We start from the raw sequence: 7,140 nt of genomic DNA, 5'->3' as shown, positions 1-7,140 counted from the left end.
CTTGAGAAAGAGCCTTTTTTCACCTTGGAGTAGCATCACTTGAGTGTTCATAGGGGCCTCGAATTGACAGAACAAGCAGAGAAGAAGATCAGAGAGCCACTAGATTCGTTTCTAGTTCCCTACTCTTTCTGTTATGATGAATGATCATTGTTTTGTTACTTTTGATTTAATTAAAATGACTTAAATTTAATTCATGTTAGATTGATTGCGTTCTATTGCTTAATTTATTAAAAATCATGTTTGTGTTGTTATAGGCCTTGTTGATTTGTTCAATTAAATAAAATCATGTTTATGTATTATGCTTGCATTTAAATTGTAAAGTAACAATTGAATTAATTGTTAAGTGGATTGAGATTGTAATTTATGGACACAATATCTAATTGGTGCATGTTTAATTTTCTAAGGTAGCTGAATGTTGAATTAGCGATGATATTAAATAATACATTAGTCTTGCATAACTTGCGGGATTTTTGATTAAATTGTTTCAATATAGAGATATATTGTTACCTCACTTAATCTTTTACTTGCTTATGAAAATTGAATTAATTTTTTGATTTGGCATAGAGATATGTATAAGATATTATTTTAATTTCATAAGTATGTATGTGCATTAACACATTTGCTTATTAAAATTTGTTTAATCTGTTGAATTGACATAGAGATATAGTCAAGAGATAAATGAATTTTGGTAGGTGAGTATGTTCATATGTTAGCAAATTGCCGAGTTGCCGTGAATTAAATTTGTAACAAACATGAACATGGTTCTAATAATGTGAAGTTAAAGAATGCAATTGATCTAGCGCATTTTTGTCATATTGATTAAAACTTGTTTTGAAATCGTGCATTGGAAATTGTTATTTTTATTTTATTTTACTTAGTTTAATTCTTAATCTTAATTAAACCCCTTTTCAAATCATAAAATTTTCACAATCAACTTGTTAAATTATTTATTTCATAAATATTTCTTTGCACAGTTCCCGTGGGTATGATAACTCGACATTTATTTGTCACTTTATTACTTGTTGCGATTGTATACACTTGCGCATTTCCATCATTCCAAGTTTTTGATGCCGTTGCTGGGATAGTTTTAAATATCATTATTTGTGAAATTGTTAATATTGCATTTTGGTTTATTTTTTCTGTTCAATTTTAAGTTAGCTAATTTTTTTCTGTGATTGTTTCAGGTGTTTATGAGTATTGGTTGAATTACTGATTTACTCCCTGTAGATCCCAAAATTGAAAGACTTTTCGACAAAGAAGAAGATAAGCAATTCAGAGAAGGACCAAGGAGATGAACTATGAAAATCTGAATCAAGGAAACAGAGCAAAACCTTATTGCTTATGATAGGGATAGAGCTCTAAGACAGTATGCCGTGCTAATGTTTCATGAACTTAATATGGGTATTAGGAGACTCGAAATCGAGGCACAACAATTTGAGTTAAAGCCAGTCATGTTCCAGATGCTTCAGACAGTGGGCCAATTAAGATTGCTTATGGAGGTGAGCAATTCTTTCAAGCTAGCTGGAGTACCCAAAGATGCACTACGATTAAAGTTGTTCCCATATTCGCTAAAGGCTAGGGCTTGAGCCTGGTTGAACCCATTGCCACCACATGGCAAGAGTTAGCTGAAAGATTCCTTATGAAGTACTTCCCACCTAGCAAGAATGCTAAGTTGAGGAACGAGATCACTACTTTCCAACAAATGGATGACGGGTCCTTGTATGAGGATGGGAAAGGTACAAAGAATTATTACGAAAGTGCCCTCATCATGGAATCCTTTATTGCATTCAACTTGAGACATTCTGTAATGGTTTCAATGCTCACACGAGAATGGTAGAAGAAGCTTCGGCTAATGGAGCTCTCCTTTCTAAGTCTTATAATGAGGCTTATGAAATCATTGAAAGTATTGCCAGCAATAATTATCAATGGCTAACCAATCGAGTAGTGTTAGGAAGATGAGTCACTGGAGTTCATGAAGTGGATGCTCTCACTTCACTAGTATCTCAGGTATCTTCAATTTCCTCAATGCTTAAAAATTTTACCATTAATGGGTTTAATAATTTTACAGCTCAACCACTAAATCAATACAAATATGTAGCCTGTGTTTATTGTAGGGAAGGACACTTGTTTGAAGAATGTCCATCAAACCAGAATCCTTGTATTACATGGGTAACAAAAACCAAAACCGAGGAAGGTAAGGACTACAATCTAATTTTTATAACCCATCTTGGCGAAACAAGCCGTCCAAAAGTATTATTGGTGACACCTTGTTCTAATAGTACACAAAATTGTGAGCCAAACAAATAAAGGATTGGAACAAGCGACAATAGGAAGCGACGGCTTCACCGATTCCAACGTAAAGGTTGACACGAGCTCAACCAGACATCGGTGAAAGTAGTCATTCAAAGCTTGGTTGGATGATACAATGAATGCAAGAGTCAAGACCAATATTCCAAGAATTTGCAAGGAAAAATAACATCCGAGTCCCCAATTACACACTTGACATGTTTGGGCTGACGAATACGGAACAAGAAGAAGAAGTGCATAAAAGCAAGGAGGAAGGAGAAGACGAGGAGAATGATGGGAAGGGGGAGATGGATGAAGAAGATAGTTAAACTATTTTAATTTTATAAAGACTTGTTTTAATTATTGGATGATTTTAATTTAGACTTTGTAGGAGTAGAAATAATAAATAGATTTTTTGTTTTGTTGCACTTTGTTAAATTTTCTTTGTAGGAACCCAACACAAAAAAGACACAAAAAAATTCAAGATAACACGATCAAAGGAGGAATCACCCACCATTAGTAATTGGAGCGACCACAATCAATCGGGTAACTTCCTTCCGTATCTATTTAGAGGCTACACATTGAAGACAATGTGTCAACTAAAGTGTGGGGGTAACATAGAAAATTTGCTTCAAATTATTACATTTCCTTTGATTTTTTTTTTGTCTTTTGATTATTAGGCTACTAAGTTCTATATGTTACACTATAAATAGTTATTAAGAAATCAAATATACTAAGTGATATAGAAAATACAAGGAAACGAGCATGCTAGTACGAATGATAAATAGTTGAAGTTGTATTTGTTTGGTTGATTGAATTTGTGCATGTTGAGATATTTAGGGATGGCCTAAAGCATTGTTTGGGACACATCTAGAGCCAAAAAGTTTTCCTAATTATATTTCACCTTTAGTACCAATTTTTGAGCCTGTTGACACTTCTTGATGAACCACATTACAAGCCCCGAGCTTAAAAATGTCAATTTGTATTTGCCCTTGTTCTTTGGTCATGCACTACACGACTATAGACGTCTGGCCATACGTATTGAGGGTTAAGTAGATACATCATGGAGAAGTTTGTAAAAATAGAATAGAAAAGGAAATATTAGTGTGATAAGTGCAAAACAAGAAGAAAAATCCAAAAAGGAAATTCATATGAATAGAAAAAGCACTTGAAAAAGCTAAAAAGCATTCTTGAGTGAGAAAAATTGAAAAAGAACAACGAAAAAGTCACAAAAAATGACTATTTTTATTCTGCTCAGAGAATCAAAGTACTTGTATGATTTGTTGATGAATTCCTATAGGAGAGACCCTTAATACTTGTATATTTTGTAACATACTGAACTTAGATGTTTTTAGTCAAAGGTAGTAAGTTAGCTATTCATCATGTTGAAATTGTTAGTAAACATGAAATGCCTAAGTCATATGCTCCGAAGTCAATACTTGTATCATACTTGCTCAAGGATTGTCATGTTTATTTGTCATATTTGTTTATGTTGCTTCAGGACTAGAATTGACTTAAGCGGGGGAGTTTGATCTGCCAAAATTCAGTGTAGCAGATTAAACTAGTTTTCACACTTAAGGAGCCTAAATACAAGCATTTTCATTACATTTTAGTTATTTTTCTTTTTTTTACTTAAATTCAATAAAATGTGCAAATTGAATCTTTTATTGACCCTAAGGGCCAAATGAGGCCTAAGGGAGAGCTAACGTACTTGGTGAATGTATAGGAGACCATCAGAAGGCATTTTACGATGATACTAAATGTAATGTCGCAACGCGGGAGAATTAATGTCGCGACATAGGGAACAGAATAAAGAAAACTCAGGTCTGCCTTCGATGTCGTGACATAGACTGAGGGTGTCACGACATACCCTTGAAGATGGCTACAGATGAGCATACTGGTTGCTATGTCATGACACAGGTCCTGGTGTGTCGCGACATTGACTCTTGGACAGAAATTAGACATGAAGCAGTGGCGTTTTGGTCTGCACAATAGAACTTAAAGCTCAAGAATGTAGCTAACCTAGGGTTAAGGACGATGACCACTTGAAGGCTATAAATAGGCTCATTTGGCACATGTTAAAGACACCTTTTGATTAACCTAGTTTCTTCCTTTATATCTAGTTTTGTTTTCTTAGTGTTCTAGAGTTCAATTTATTTCTTCATTGTTTTGTTTTAAGAGATTTGGATTGTGGAATCATTTAACTCTGTGGATTTACGCTTAAAACCAATACAATTAGGCTTTTTCATTTACTTTATCTTGTCGAGTTTAATTAGCATGATTTCTCTTTACATCAATTATATATTATTTATGAATGCCATGAGGAACTAATCCTTCTATGCGGGATTAGCGAGTGGAGGTATGATCTGTTAATTGTTTTGTAGGGTTACTCAACGAATCAACTATTTGGGAAAGGGAGAACATGAAACAAACCCTAAGCCTGACAACCCGAGAAGTCATCAAGGTGGGAATTAACCCAAAATTGGTATTGACCATCCGTGAACACCTTAACCCCAAACCAGTCTGGACTGTGAGGTCAGAAGATAAGTAGTTCTTGCTAACTCGTTATGTTAGTGGAAGATCAGAATATTCTGCTAGTTAGTGACTAGTTGATTAACAAGGAACCCGAATCAATAGTTGATAGAGATTACCGAAGCGAGCTAATTACCCATAATCAGATTTGATTTATTCTTCCTTTTCAATCTCTTGAATTTTATCTTTTTATGCTATTTTATTTTCATTATTATAAAAACCCCCAAAAATCATTTATTTTATTTTCTTCATACTATAACTAAATTTAAAAGTACTAATTAGATCTTTTAGTGTTTAGGTTAGAATTGATCTAACGCTCGCCTCCCTTGGGTCTGATCCTCGAAGTACTCACCCACTCAATTGTAAATCTATATTATAACTAGACCCGTATACTTGCGAATACCACCTCGTAATTCTATATTTTATTGTAGTATTCACACTCTAGATGTTAGGATGTCTGGAGGCATCCAATTTGCGATTAGGTAATCACCGTAGTGCTCTTTCTAACATATATGGGGGTGGACACAGTCGTATGTTTAAGATATCGAGGACTCCATGCCATATCATTTTGATTAGTTGGAAGGAGGATGTGATTAGGTAAATAAATACTGAAGGAATGAGCCCACATCAAAAGTAGTACACATTTTTTGCTCGTGATATTGTACATGTTAAGTTATAAGGTAAGTTGTTTAGGAACTAATCGAACGTGAACCATGATAGCTAAAAGAGAAACAGTAAGTACTCAATTAATTTCCTTGGAAGTTGTAGACCCTTGTTAAGGTAAGTCAATAGGGATGTGACATTTTTCAAGTTCCAGTAAAGACTTAGACTATTTTAATAGGTCTTCAAGTTGAAACAAAGAGAGAGTTCTCTACTTCTCTCTTAGAAAAATATTGAAATCCAAGGCTAGGGGAAAAGAATGAGCATTTTTCTTTAAGCTGGATTGGAAACTCTGAATTCTTCTAGAAATTTCTCCATGTCAATGTGACTTTTATTACTCTGAAAAATATACCTACAGGAATGTTTGAAGAAGTAAGGCTTTTTTTTATGATTTATTTGTGTTTAAGATGAGGGAAATTCTATCTAAATGGACTTTTATGGTGTTCTTTTATTTTAAGAGGTAATGGTTGTTACGAATCCCGAAAGGACCTTGGATCTCGAGCTTAGGCTATTGTACAGTATTGTTAGGTGAGTCTCTAAGTTGACTCTTGCATGTGTATTATGCATTCTAGAAACTTCGATGAAAAGAAATGAAACCATGAGGGTCAGGCTAAGAAAGTACGATATGATAATTTTGATGAGAAATGTATGAATTATGGACTTGTGTGTATGGATTGCATGAAACCTAATGGTCTAAATGTGTAATAGGAATCTAATGATTAAAATTTATATGGGTATGTGTCTAAAAACATGCTACGGAATACTTTTGTTATGAATGAAGCAGTATGAGTGATGAGTCTATATCTGTCTTCGAAGTCGTCTAAAAGGGTCTATTGGGACTTTAAACACGAACCTCTGAAAGGAAAAGTCCATAGCTATGGCGTCATATGGAAACACCATATCGTATAAGATCATACCTGGTGGGTTATGACATCTTATGGGAAGAACTAAATGAAGGTTATTACTGAAAGAGGTTTTTGCGTGATCCTAAACGATGAGGCACAAACCTCATGTAATGTGATTCTAGGCGAATCTCTATCGGAAACACGTTAGAAAATGGAAGCTGTTGTGGTAATCTATGAAATGGAAGCCTTTGTGGCGTATTTGAAATGAAAGCCTTTGTGGCGTATCTAAAGTGAAAGCCTTTGTGCCATATCTAAAATTAAACTCTTTGTGGTATATCTGAAATGGAAGCCTCTGTGGCAGTCTATGGAAAGGGATGCCTTTGTGGCTAATAATAACAGGAACGTCTCTTTGGTGTGATTTCAGGAAAGGCCCTATTAGCTATCATCTAAAGGGAATGCCTCTATGGCAAACTCTGAAAGAGAGAAATGGTATTCCTGGCGAACTCTGAAGGTGCAGTAAGTATGGTGAACTTTGAAGGAATAATATGTATGGCGAAATCTGAAGGCACAGTAAATATGGTGAACTCTAAAAGAGTAATGTGTACGGAGAACTCTGAAAGAAAGGCTTCGTATGAAATGTTATAGTAAATCTTGCATAATCTTAAGGTATGAACAAAGAAGCTGGAAAGCACCAGAGTATGTGGCGGATCAAGGATATGAGCTAAATGGACTTACAGAACAATTCAATCAACAATATTTTGTCTGTGTGGTTTTTCGAAATAGGAATGGGTAAGAAATCAGGAATGGGTAGGGTGAA

General features: G+C 34.6%; 1 non-coding gene across 1 annotated transcript; it reads right to left on the bottom strand.

Annotated features, from left to right (window-relative positions):
- Nucleotides 1–1,669: 1,669 nt before the first annotated feature.
- LOC128040175 (small nucleolar RNA R71) lies at nt 1,670–1,775 on the bottom strand. Its single transcript, XR_008194834.1, has one exon. It is a non-coding gene; the product is annotated as a small nucleolar RNA R71 (small nucleolar RNA).
- Nucleotides 1,776–7,140: the final 5,365 nt, after the last annotated feature.

The sequence above is a fragment of the Gossypium raimondii genome, chromosome 3, assembly GCF_025698545.1.
Source record: "Gossypium raimondii isolate GPD5lz chromosome 3, ASM2569854v1, whole genome shotgun sequence".
Lineage (NCBI taxonomy): Eukaryota > Viridiplantae > Streptophyta > Magnoliopsida > Malvales > Malvaceae > Gossypium > Gossypium raimondii.
Note: the sequence above shows the minus strand (reverse complement) of the source record. Positions and strands in the feature narration are given on the sequence as shown.